Here is a 14,364-nt window from a genome sequence, read left to right on the forward strand (position 1 = left end):
ACTAACTCCTCCTTTTCTCATTTATTTGAAAATAATTTATACAATAAAAGTTACCTCAGGAACCCTTAGAAATGGAACACATGAAGGAATTGTCAAGGACAGCTTATGTTATTCTGTCTTTTTGTGGCCTGTGTGGTGGTTATCTTTATGTGGCTCTGTGATCATTTATATGATCTACTCTTAGTTCTCTTGTTATGAGAGTCTCTATTCTTAACTGTTACTATTTAAGCAATATATTTATTGGCAATTTTAGATGACAGATGGACATGTGCTCAGATGATGGGTGTGCACATCTGATTTTAGTAAATATCCCACAGTAAACAAATAAATGAATGTGCAGAGAATATCTGAAATGCTATATTTAAGTTTCCTGTGCACATTTTGTTTAGCATTACAAATTGACTGTCTAACAGAATTAGGTAGAAAAAATATATATCAGATCCATGATGCTTTGTGAATAATTGACTAGCCACACAGGTGCATAAGATTTCAGTTGAGATTTCCTTGTTTTTATGAGGAATATGTATTATTAAAAGATGGAGGGGGGTTCCAGGGATTCCTTGTCATTTTTGCAATAACAAAATTTTATGCATAATTTATCATGAGGCTGAAGTTTTCTAAATGCCTTGCCATTGTTGTGATATCATCTATACCACCATTGCCTCAAGAATGGAGAATTTTATAATTTATTCTTGTAGTTAGTGTTATGCTTCAAGCACAATTAGCTCTCTTTTCTTCTGTTCTGGGGATGGGTGCTTCCACAGTGCAACACTCTAGCCATCCTTCAGAGCACTCTGCATTTTCACCTTGAAGCATTTATCACAACTGTAATGATGTGATAACTCATAAGGATGCATTTCATGTTTGTCACCCCCACTAAATTATAAACTAAAAGCAGTCAAAGTTCATGGCAGAAGTTTAACTCCTACCGCATCCCCAGCACAAAGTAGGTAATCAACATATTTTTTTAAATTAAACAATGCATAGACAGAAACCTATGCTTTCCTCCACTCATTCTTCTCTTAGCTTTTCTAGGGCTCTTGTGCATAGTCGGGTCCCTTGAGGAGGCAGAGGGGACACAGGTAGTAAGCTCCTCTCTCCCCCTCCAAACCTCCACTCAGCCCATACCCAAGCCCTCTTCCTTTGGCTCTAGGTATCAGATATCCTACCACTGTGGACATAGACAGATTGGGACATAATTTATTGAGACTAGTAAAGGCTTTAGTGCACTGCCAAGAAATCACTGCCTTCACACATGGCCAAGGCCATCCTCATACCACTATTCATGTAGCACACATCCAGACCCTTTCATAGAGAAAATATGTGTGGAAAACTATACTATTTCAAGTACATCCTTAACTTCCTGAAGTTGACCTCAGAAAAAAAATCAGGCATTACAATTCTCTTTAGTCCCACTGTCTGAGAAAGAACATAAGATAGTTGGAATACAATTCTAGAAGAGTTTTACATTTTAGGTTTGTCTATTTTAATAATATTAATGTAATAACTTACCACATACACTACAGTTATAAAATAAATCATTAGAAATATAGAAATACATAACATACTAAGTCAGTGGGGCGGGGAAGATAGCTAAAGCAGAGACCTCAGCAAACAAGATAAAATAGATTTTTTAAAAAAAAGTGTTGACCACTATTTAAGGAAATACATGTAAAAATCTGGTTGTAATAGTAAAAATAATGTGAAACATTGTGAACATTAATCAGTTCTGATGATGAAATGTGGAACTGACAGTATCTGAAGATTGGAAAACTAATAGGAGGTAAATGCTTAATGTTAAATAGTGAGGAAAACCTCATGTTATATTATGGTTTTGTGGTTCAAATAATAGAAAAATAATTTATAAGAGATGGTAGAGGAGCTAGAAAGTAGATGTGGCCAGTTATAATTTTAAAGCCAGTCAATAAATACCCATTCTTTACCTAGACCGCCCTACCTTGATTATTGCAATAAGCCTTCAAATGAACCTCCCGCTTTCTAAGCTCTCTCACTTGCTTATCAGGCTTCTTTCCCAAATCTGCCATTACATCACGTTCTCCTTCATGCTTCCTATTTCATAAGGTCCCACTGAATGCCGCCTGTTTACCATGAGGCCTTCTCGGATAACCAGCTGTAAGTGAATATCTCCCTCCTCTAAAATGTCATAAAACTTCACCAGCACCTTTCTTATTTATGACTCTTAGAACTTTCTACTTTGTATTTTAGTGACTAATGCACGTTTTTACAACTTCCTCACTAGTCCATAAATTTCTGAGGGTGGAATTTTACTTTTACTGTACACTCTGCCAAGCGTATTATAATAGCCAGCTCATAGCAGGTGCTCAGTTGATCTGTATAGACAGTACATGGTTTTCAAGACAGTTTCTGTACATAAGATTCTGGAGAGCATTCACCTTTCCCCTTTCCTCCTCTTGTCTGCTTTTCGAAACTTGGCTGGGAGGCCCACTCAAGACAGTTCCTCATGAAGCTTTCCATCACCCCCAAGTTCAAAGTGGTCTCTTCACTGACATAATCCCATGTATTCAACATCTAAAGTGTTTGAATCACCGCACCAGGCAATTTGATACTTGTCATGTGCTATTCATATGGTAGGTCACCATTTTCATGTGTATCAACCTCCTTCGCTCAAGATTATGAACATTTCAAGAATAGGGATCACATTTTATAAATTTTAGTACTTACTATCCTTTAGTCTTTATTCTATATTTAGTAGCTACTGTCAGCCCACAGTGGTGTTTCTTATCTGCCGCTTCTTCTTTTGTTACTGAAGTATCCTGAGCATTTAGAACACCGCTGGCACATAGTAGGTTCTACGGAAATATTTGTTGCATGTGGTTGAATGAATTAGAAGTAGAAGATGATTTCTAGAGAATCTGAGTGAAAGGTTGGCTCTTTTTTTTTTTTTTAAAGATTTTTATTTTATTTATTTATTTGACAGACAGAGATCACAAGTAGGCAGAAAGTCAGGCAGAGAGAGAGGAAGGGAAGCAAGCTCCCTGCCAAGCAGAAAGCCCGATGCGGGGCTTGATCCCAGGACCCTGAGATCGTGACCTGAGCTAAGGCAAAGGCTTTAACCCACTGAGCCACCCAGGAGCCCCAAGTTGACTCTTTTAACAACTGCTTTCAGGAGCTGATTTCTTAGCTGTGGGAAATAGAAAGCAGTGTGCATACCTGTGGGCAACCGGCTCACGTGTGTAGACACATCCCTCATGATCCTCATTTTACTTTCTCTTAGGCATACTCCCTTTAGGAGCTGTATGTCAGATCAGAGTGGTCTCTACTTGGAAATATTTGATCATTAATTGTGTAGATCAATTATGCCATTTCCCCCTCAGCCAAATGATTTTTTTATGGCTCTCCTGAGTCAGTATACCCAGCGTGTCCTTCCTCAGCATTTCTTTATTCCTGTGATCGCCAAGTTATATTTTAGTCAGTTTGAATCATGGCAGATAACTTTGTCTCCTTTCACTCATTATTAATAAGCATATGATAATTTACCAAAGCATGGAGGTGTTGGTCAAGCTAGAGTGCTTTGAGCTCATGTAGTTAAATGCAGTGATACTTAATCATATGAGGGCTTAGTTTAGAACACTGGTCTTCATTTCTCTTTTTGCTGTTGGAGCCATTACCCTATAGGAGCCTTCCTTCCTTTCTTCTGCTACTTGCTGAAGATACAATGGGGAATAAGTCAGAAATGCTTCCGGTCCTAGTGGAATTAAATTTTTAGAGGAGATTACACTTTTGGAGAAGACTGATGTTTACTATTTTTATTATAATTGCTATACATGCATCAAAGAAGTACAGAGAAATATGAGAGCTTACAGAAATCTATCCTGGTTGTATGGAAAAGGGGCAATGGTGTTAAGGTTGAGTCATGAAGAACTAGTCAGAATAAGTGAGGAAAGTAAGAGGAGGAGAGAGTAGGGAAATATTCCAGGAAGAAGGAAGCAAGGGGTTAGTTCCCTTGAGTGGTCTCTTCTCCCTGTATTCTTCAGCTAACAAGAATGCATATCTTGTTCATTAAATTGTTAAGTTGGCTTAAAGAGGTATTTGACTTATTACATAATAAATATCATAAGCATGTTAATATAAAATTGTATGCATGTATTTGAAAGCCTGCATTTTCTTCCATAAATTAAAAAAAAAAATCAAAACATGTCAAATCCTGGCCATATGATATGTAGGAAATCTCTCTTTCTTTACCCTAATTTATAGTAATTTGGAGGGGGGCAGGCATCAGCTTAAGTCTTTTTTTAATACTTAAGATTATTTCAAAGTCAAGCTAAAGGGAAGACTAGTCGTTTGCTCTATTAAATTTTCAAGTATTTATTAGCTTCTATCCTCAAGAGAACAGACATTATTAGTCATTTTCATATTGGTGATTTTTTAATCAATTTTTAAATGGATGTTTTTTGAAAAGATTTTCATAATTTCTAGTTTCTAGATTAATTAATGTTTCATAAATAAATCATAGTACCCTAAATATAATCCTTGAAAGCCAGATTAAAGAGCATTAAAATATAAAAACTGGTAGGGGAAGAAAACTTCACTATAAGTTAATGAAAAGGATATAATTTAGTTGAAAGAAACAAAATAATGTCAAATTTAAAATTACCATTCTGTTCTACAGTTCATATGGAATGTGACTTTCTAAAGGCTAGAGTTATAGGATTTTTATTCATATTAAGATTTGGGCCCTTTCTAGAGGAGTGAAAATTTAATGTAACTCTTAAAACCATGGAATATATTTTGGAAAAATATATGTCTAATTTTTATTACTACAGCTATTTCTAGTGAAAAATATCCTTTGGTCTGGGAATGAGAAAAAATCATAACTATTATATGTGCACTCTTTCTGCTCATAAAACTAAACAAGTCTAATAGACTAAAATTTATCTAAGTCACAACTATCTCATTAGTGGCATTTTTCTTGCAATAAGATCACAGAGGATATTTTCATCTCTTTCAATTCAGCAGTCAGGTCAAAGTCCCCTAATAGAAAGCTGCATTACTCTGTAGTCTTGCCACTTTTAGTAGCATTTATTTTTAACTTCATTCTGTGTTAAGTGAAACAGAGTAGGTATCGCCCTTTATAGGAGCAGAGGGGAAAATGAGAAACCTTGGTTCTTTTTTCACTCCAGAGAGAACCATCAGACCTAACCCCATTACTTTTCCTTTATGTAGATAAGAGAATGACCATCTTTCAGGAAACATCATGACTTCTTTGCTTAAAAATGTTTCAGAATTTCTTATTACCTATATCAAATGTTCCTAAACTTAAACTTGAGCATCAGATTTACCTGCAGGGCTTATGGAATCATGGATTGCTGGACCTGCCCCAGAGTTTCTGATTCAGTAGGTCTGGGATGGGGCACATACATGGAGAATCCTGGCCTACAGGATAAAGACTAAAATTCTAATTATGCCCAGCCCATCATAATCTGAAGGCAGCAGAGGTCAGTTGGGCTCTGGGATTAAGAACCCTGCGTTCAAAGTTCTGCCACTTACTCACTATGTGACGATGACCAAATTACTTCGTCTGTAAAACAGGGCTACTAATTATATTTCTCTCTTAGGGTTGTTATGAATATTATATGAAGTGGTACATTGCAATATGCTAAAAAACAGTGTGCCCTACTATAGTAGGTTCCAGATGAATATGAGCTATTATTATCATCATCATCTTTCCAATTTTTTCTTGGTTAGATATCTTATTTACAAGCATATCAGATTTATTCTAAACAATAGTTACATCATGGCAAATTTTATGTCTTTGAAATGTCTTCAGATGTCCAGTTTTCTCAGTATGGTCCCCGTCCTTCTCCTACACCCTTCCCATCTTGCATCTACTTAACTCCTCCTATTCATTACTGAGATTTCAGCTTCTGTGTAACTTTCCAGGGAGGTGCAGACCACAGGCCCAGTAGTTACTTAGTATCTGCTGAGTACATGGAAGAGCTGCGACTCATGCTGTCCTTTGGGGCTGCACTCTCGTGAAGAAAACCCTGTGAAGAGCTTTTGCCCTTTAACTAGAAAAATGTGCCAAGACTGGAGCAGTAGCCCAGCACCCTGCATCGTAGGTAAATGTGGGAACAATACTAGAGAATGTTACACTAGTTCATTAAAGACAAGTCAGCCCAAATTCTCCACTGATTAAACCCTGAAGTGATCCTGTATGCTTTATGGTTTAGAGATTCCCTGAATAATTCTGAATGGGAATTTAATGGAGATTCCCTACACATTACATTCCTGACTTGGTTTGTACTCTATTTGGTCATCATTCCCACTCCAGCCACCCAATTAAATGCTGAAATTCTTTCTCCTTTCATAAAATCAAGTCAGTGCAGAATTATATACACTATTAGCTTTCAATCGAATCTACACGAGAAGGAAACCATAATTGCCATTTCATAAAGCAAAGAATAGCTAAAAATCTATCTCCTGTTCTTAAAAATAAGTACTAAGTGCATACCTTATCTCAATTACAGTAACTCTATTTGGTAACACTATTATGCTCATTTTACAGAGAAAGAATCTGGCCTCAGGAAAGGATCTGAAGTCATCAGAAAGTAAGTCATATCGTATTTCTGTACCCATGCTTTTAACTACTGTGCTATGTTGGTTATACAAAATAGCCATACTCCTCAAAACACTGGTAAAAACACTATGTTGGCATATGCTTCCAAGTTCTTCTTAGCCTTACTATGTTTAGGTATTGAAACAATCGTAGAATGGCATATCTAAATATAAAAGAAATTGAAATCCCTATTTTTATACAATATGACCTGATATATTCCTCTGATAGGCAGAACTTCATCAAAGGTTGTAGCTCTCATTTGCCACTCAGATCTCTCCGCAGTGTAGAGCAACAGCAACAAAAAAATAAAACCAACATCTCCAGTCTTGGTACATTTTTCCAGTTAAAGGGCAAAAGCTCTTCACAGGGTTTTCTTCACGAGAGTGCAGCCCCAAAGGACAGCATGAGTCACAGCTCTTCCATGTACTCAGCAGATACTCACTACGTAACTGCTGGGCCTGTGGTCTGTGCCTCCCTGGAAAGTTACACAGAAGTTGAAATCTCAGTAATGAATAGGAGTTAAGTAGATGAAGATGGGAAAGTCACTTTCTGGGCACTTTCTGGGCTTCTCTGACCCACTTCTCTCCAGGCTGTACTAGCAGCCTTTCCACACACCATCATCATTGAACTTACCAAATGATAATTGCTCATGTCAGTTGTCATCTGCTTCCCCCCACTCTCCACCATTTTAGCTGATAGAACCAAACTGAAAAAATTAAAAAACATTTAAGAATCAGAATGGGTAGATCACCGTTCACTGACAAACTCATGAACACAGAGTCTTCACAATATATGCATAGCCTAAGTTAATAGAAGTTCTTGATGCCACTCGATGATTTAAGAAGTCAGTGGTATTGACCAGCTGGAATTCTAAATAATCGCATCTCTAAAATACCATTTACTGGAAGTCACTCTTTTTCCTTAATAATAGTCATCTAATAGTCTCAGCAGAGAAGACTTAACAAATTCTTTAAATTTGAGCATTAGACCTCTTTTCAGAAGGAAACCTGAAATTGCATGACAGGGGTCCAGCCACGAACATAATTTCTTTAGATGCTTTACATTCTCTTCCTGAAACTTGGCACTAAGTGATATCCCTAGTAGCACAAGTGTATGATTTGAAGAAGAGTCATATGTTCAGCTTCTTGCTTTTCAAGCCCAGGAGAAAACAAGTTGTTTTATCTATTTTGGGTTAGTATGAGGAACCAAACCAGAAAGGGATTTTAGTCTTCTCTGTATGTTGTAGTTATGGGGAATTCCCTCCTTTAGATCACAGAGGGAGCCATTAGAGACAGACCTTTTTGGCCTTTGAGTTAATGTGACTTCTCTTTAAAATAAATTAAAATTCTGTCACAACATGCCTCTTCAAGTCTCCTCCTCCTCCAAATACATTCTATACACAAACTCAAATGGATTAATATTTTATATCTAATTAAAAATAACTGCAAAAGTGTGTCATATGTCACAGTGGACATATATCAACAATGTCTTTCAGCTTAAGCTCTAGGGAAGAAAGATCTCAAATCCTATGCATGAATATTCAGAAAGTCTGTGGGTCATTCAGTTACAAGTTACGATTCAGAAAGGAGTACACACAAAAATAAGAGAATAAACAAATAAAATGAAATTCTGTGTTACTGACAAAGCCATGGAATGCCTATTATTCCTTCTAACTATGTATCTATATAGCCTAAACATGTAATTGAAAAAGTAAAAATACAATTCAGTTATTTTACCCACATAATACTGAGCAATATTTAAAATTTTCTCTCCATCAAAGAGACTAAGGTTTCTAGTTATTTAAATATATGCAATATTTTATTAAGGTTGTATGAGAGAATTATTTCTGTTCTTTACAAATAAGATGATTTATTTTCTAAAATTATTTATGAAGGAAATGACCAACAATGCCCAGTGATAATGCAAAAATAACATCACTTGTTTGGGGAGAAATGTAAATTTCCTAATTGTAGCTTGAAATATATATATATATAACTTACAAATTTAGAATAGTATTTTTTTCAGTGTTCCAAAATTCATGTTTATGCACCACACCCAGTGCTTCATGCAATACATACCCTCCACAATAACTACCACCAGGCTCACCCCACCCCCATCCCCCCTCCAAACCCTCAGTTTGTCTCCCAAAGATTTTATTTATTTATTTGTCAGAGAGAGAGAAAACACAAACAAGAGGAGTTGCAGGCAGAGGTAGAAGCAGGCTCCCTGCTGAGCAAGCAACCTGATTCAGGACTTGATCCCAGAACCCTGGGATCATGACTTGAGCTGAAAGCACATGCTTAACAAATGACCCACCCAGGAATCCTGGAATAGCATATATTTTATGCCTAGAAATGCCATCAAGGAAAGGATCCGAGAAGAGTAGATTTTGGATAAATAGAACAAAATTTGTAGAAAATTAACATTCTAAACATTGCAGTCTCAAGGATAACATTGATTAACAAAGCACTACTGAGCCTACTTCTTTGTGGTAGACTCATGGAAATAAAGGAAAGGGAGATTTAGTTTTCATGGGCTCTCATCCTGATCTGGACAATAAAGCTGCTTGGCAAAACCTCCTGAAAAAACCAATAGGGTCCCTTTTGGAGGATCTGGAAAGGCCTCCAGGAGAACTTAAAAGAAAAACCCTACTGTCTCCTCCAACTCTGATAACTCTGATGTATATGACATTCTGTATAAATTGACATCCCAACTCAGCTAAAAAGCTCTGGTTTTAATTTTAAAACTTGAATTCTGATTTATTTCACAGGATAGCAATCCTATCCATGTTTCTAGAATTTGTATAATGAAATGCAGAAATGAATTCAGCCTAAAATTATGGAATTTGTATAATAAAATACAGAAATAAATGCAGTCTACAAAGCCTAAATTCAAGCCTAACTGAATGCATTTTTATAAAATGAAGATTATATTAAGAGAAGACCAGTGATCTTCATAGAATTTCACAAAAAGTTGACATTCAGTCAACAAAATTATGTCTTTGTTTACTCTTATTCTCATCAATATGAAATTTTCCAAAGACTGGAATGTCTATAACTGCTTCCCAGACTACAGTTCATTGAAGAACATAAACTGTGGATCATATTCTCTCTTAGAACACTTCTGCTTTAGTTCAGTGGAAATTAATTTAATTCAATTAATTCAAAGATCCTGCATCTGTACAAATTCACTTATGCTCTCAGTATGTGGTTATTGGTTCACTAAAAATGTTAGTTATGAGATAGTTTGTCTGTTAGATGTTTTGTTGTCTCGTACTTGTAAGCATAATGATATAGAATTTCAAAAAGGATGTCAAGTAGAACTATCCTGAGGGATTTAAACAAAGGAACATGTCTAGGGTAGCATTAGAGCTTTGACAACAGCAGTTATATTTGATTTGATTGTAAAAAAATATATGTTTTAAGTGTTTGAGTAATATCTGTGCCAGAATTGAATAGGAGATGGCAGAAGCTTAAGTTCTTTAATCTACATGAGCTAATGGGTTCTTATTCACAGACCAGTTATAAATTAGAAGAAATATTGCCTCTTCAAAATGGACTACTATGGGGGCGCCTGGGTGGCTCAGTGGGTTAAGCCGCTGCCTTTGGCTCAGGTCATGATCTCGGGGTCCTGGGATCGAGTCCCACATCGGGCTGTCTGCTCGGCAAGAAGCCTGCTTCCCTCTCTCTCTCTCTCTCTCTGCCTTTCTCTCCGTCTACTTGTGATCTCTCTCTGTCAAATGAATAAATAAAATCTTTAAAAAAAAAAAAAATGGACTACTATGTTTATCAGTTTACACAAAAGGAAACTGGAATAGTTCATAGGAGTTTAGAAAAGCAGCTATATACAGAACAAAAAAAAAAAAAACAGAAAGAAAATGGCTTATCATCTAACTTAAGAATTATTGTCTAGTTGGTATCGATTTGCATAGTTGCAATCATATCAAACAAAGGCCTTCCCCCATAGATTAACGTTCAGTGGTCAAGAACTGACAAGATAGAATGTAAACCACAGACAACTGGTCTGCTTTGGGAAATAAGAAGAAGGAGAGATGAGCAAAAGGAGGATACTATTATTAAAAACAAAACAAAACAAAATTCTTCTGAAGTGACTGTTTCATTATTAGGCATTATATCCCTATGCAGGGATTATTATTATTGTTTTTATTCTTGTATCTTAATATTTGGAAGGGTATTTGGTTGGCAACATTAATTCCTAAAAACTGTTTACCAAATCTTTTGTTTTGAAAATCATTTTGGTCAAATCATTGTTTAAGTACACTGGCATTTTCCATCCAACTTTTGGATAGTGGGGGTTCCATGTGGACTGGAGAGGACTGGGGGTGTAACTAGGGATTCTGGGTAATAGCAGACAATTTCCACAGAGTGAAACAAGTAGCATGGGGGACCGAAAGATTTCAGTGTACCGAAGAAAGGAATTATGCTACTGTTTATGTCAGAATAGGTAGAAAGACAGCCCTGCTATTTGCCTTTAATCATTTTAACTGGCAGCAGTCAAAATTTCAATAAAACAAATCTTAAGAATACTGTTTATACAACAGATTCAAGTGACCTTGAATGTTTTTTAAACTCCCAATTTATCATGAACAAACCCATACTGGGTTCATATTCAATGCATTAATCATCAACTGTATAAAATAAGCTACATAATAAAATTAAATTAAATCTCAATTTACCAAAACATTAACATGCTAACAACTTTGTTAAGTCACAGTGTAAAAACGAAATGCATAAAACACTAGAATCACTATACCAAACAATGTAATTGAAGTTAAAATGTTATTTTCTGTGGTTCTTTTAGAGAAAATAACAGGTTGTTTACTTTAATGCAGTGACATTTTATTTTGTGATTAATTTTAAAATAACATTGTAAAAACTACAAACTCATTTTAATTTGACAAGCATTTGGTAATTAATTTTCAAACAATGCTGTGGGAACCCAGAAAGCACTCTTCCTTTGACATGTATTTTATAATTTATTTTAAAACAATGCTGCACAAATCTGTAAAGGCATAATTCATTTGGGAGTTCATTAATTATGCAAATGAGTTACAATTAACAAATCTGTTCCAAGGATGGCATTTGCATAATAATGAAGTTCATGTTTGTGACATTATTTAATAAGATACCTTTGTGCATTTTTAAACAAAACACTCCTGTGAATACTATATGATGAGTTGGGGTTGAAAATGGACATCTACTCAATGAGATTCAAAGCTGTATCCAGAAAAATGTAAAAATAAACAGAATTATATATAATTCAAGTAATAAATATGGATATTCCATTTAAAGCACAGGGGTTTTGATTAATCTCAGCTTCCCTACATAGCATAACACTTTAATTTACATTTATAAAAACCAATGTACAAATAAAGCTAAAGCAAGCTGAATCAAGCAAAACTATAAACTCCTATTTAATATTTCAAGTGAAGGTAGTTCATATACTATACACATCAATCTTAAAATACGTATTTTTCAATAGGAGGGGAAATGTAACATCAAATCAAAGACCCCTCCTTTCTCAGGGCTTATGGCAGGATGGCTACAAAAGTCAGATGATATTCATTTATTCGGTCAGTATCATTTATTGAGAATCTACAGTGGTCAGACTGTCTTCAAGTTAGGGCAGGTCAAAAGAAGAATAAGACAGGCACCTGGGTGGTTCAGTTGGTTAAGCGTCTGCTTTTGGCTCAGGTCATGATCCCTGGGTCCTGGGATCAAGTCCCGCATCAGGCTCCCTGCTCACTGGGGAGCCTGCTTCTCCCTCTCCCACTCCCCCTGCTTGTACTCTCTCTCTCTGCGTCAAATAAATAAAATCTTGAAGAGGAAGAAGAAGAAGGAGAAGGAAGAGGAGAAGAAGAAGATGAAGATGAAGAAGAAGAAGAAGAAGAGGAGGAGGAGGACAAAGAAGAAGATGATAATGACTTAAGTCTACCTTCAAGTGTCATGAAGCCTAATGAGGGACACAATTATATAAACACCAAAACTCAATGAAAGTTATCTTAGAGAGAGAAACGCTAAGTGTTATAGGAGTGCAGATGATAAGAATAAGAAACTCAATTTGATGGAATTCAGGAAGTTCTTGAAGATAAAAAAGGGACAAAATATTTTGAGGGATGGGAAGAAGTTCACCAGTAGGTAAGAATATCAGAGTATTTGAGAAAAAAGAAACAACATACACAGAGTCATGAAATAGTGAATGATGGAGATGTCTTTAAGAAAATGGTAAGAAGGTCACTGTGACTTGTAGCAGAGGATAATGCTGGGGAATAAGTGCTTTTGGAGCAGGACTGTCAGGAGTCTCAGAGATCTGGTTTGAAATTTTAGAAAGATAATGAGAACGCTGTTATAGTAGATGGGCTTGGAGGGATAAAACAATGGGCAATTTTCTCTGCAGCTAATCAGCAGATAGTATCTTGAATGATCTGTGATGCATATTTTGAATATAGGGTGAGATCAGATGAGTTTGTAAGCCAAGTACTTGCCGTTTCAAATCAATGTAACTCTGTCATGACCATAGGATTTTATGATTCTATCATATGTTTTTCCTAAGTACTTGTTCTTTACTTATGCTTTAAGCCTCTCCAGTCACGTTTCTGTTTGATGCCAAAAATCTCTTAGAAATTACTCCATGGCCCAACTGCACCATCTTTCTGTAGCTAGAGAGTCTTCCAAACCCAGCCTTATCCCCCCTTCACTTACCTAAAGTTTATCCAGACTTCAAAACTATATCCTCATAGCTTAGAAATTTAAGTAAATAAGTAACAGTGAGTGATACTGGAGCCTGACCAGTCAGGCAAACTGGTAGTACCTTTAGAATTACTTGGTATTTTTTGCTGAGTTTTATTTCAGAATCTCATGGTAGAAAGAATAGTTGAAAGAAAGAAAAAGGGTGGGAATGCAAGTTGGTGCAGCCACTTTGGAAAACAGTGTGGAGATTCCATAAGAAATTAAAAATAGAGCTTCTCTATGACCCTGCAATTGCACTACTGGGTATTTACCCCAAAGACACAGATGTAGTGAAAAGAAGGGCCATGTGTTCCCCAATGTTCATAGCAGCAATGGCCACAGTCTCCAAACTGTGGAAAGAACCAAGATGCCCTTGAACGGATGAATGGATAAGGAAGGTGTGGCCCATATATACTATGGAGTATTATGCCTCCATCAGAAAGGATGAATACCCAACTTTTATATCAACATGGATGGGACTGGAAGAGATTATGCTGGGTGAAATAAGTCAAGCAGAGGGAGTCAATTATCATATGGTTTCACTTATTTTTGGAGCATAAGAAATAACACAGATGTCATGGGGAGATGGAGAGGAGAAGGGAGTTGGGGGAAATTGGAGGGGGAGAACGCTGAAAAACAATTTGAGGGTTTCGGAGGGGTGGAGGGTGGGAGGTTGGGTGAGCCTGGTGGTGGGTATTATGGAGGGCACGTATTTCATGGAGCACTGGTTGTGGTGAATTCTGGAACACTGAAAAGAAATTTAAAAAATAAATTAAAAATAAAAAGAAAGAAATGTCCTGATGCTAAAATTTAACAGCACTACTTTTAACTCAGAGGCAGGTTTTGTTTTTATTTAGTTTAGCTTAGTTTCTTTTGTTTGTATTTTGTATAAAGATAACCATTTTCTTCAGCTTCATTTTTTTAGTAAGCTTTTTTTTTTTTTTTTTTTTTCCAGCTAAAAAGGAGGTAGACATTTACTGCCTCTTGGTCATTTAGCTCCCCTTCTCCACTCTTCTC

At 36.2% G+C, this 14,364-nt stretch overlaps 1 long non-coding RNA gene across 1 annotated transcript in view; it reads left to right on the forward strand.

The window, feature by feature from the left end:
* Positions 1–14,364, forward strand: part of LOC125095816 (uncharacterized) — a 65,993-nt gene that overhangs the window by 23,197 nt on the left and 28,432 nt on the right. The window contains exon 3 of the long non-coding RNA XR_007125955.1: positions 6,548–6,590. This is a non-coding gene — a long non-coding RNA (uncharacterized LOC125095816). The remainder of the gene's footprint in view (positions 1–6,547; positions 6,591–14,364) is intronic.

The sequence above is a fragment of the Lutra lutra genome, chromosome 3, assembly GCF_902655055.1.
Source record: "Lutra lutra chromosome 3, mLutLut1.2, whole genome shotgun sequence".
In the NCBI taxonomy this organism is placed as follows: Eukaryota; Metazoa; Chordata; class Mammalia; order Carnivora; family Mustelidae; genus Lutra; species Lutra lutra.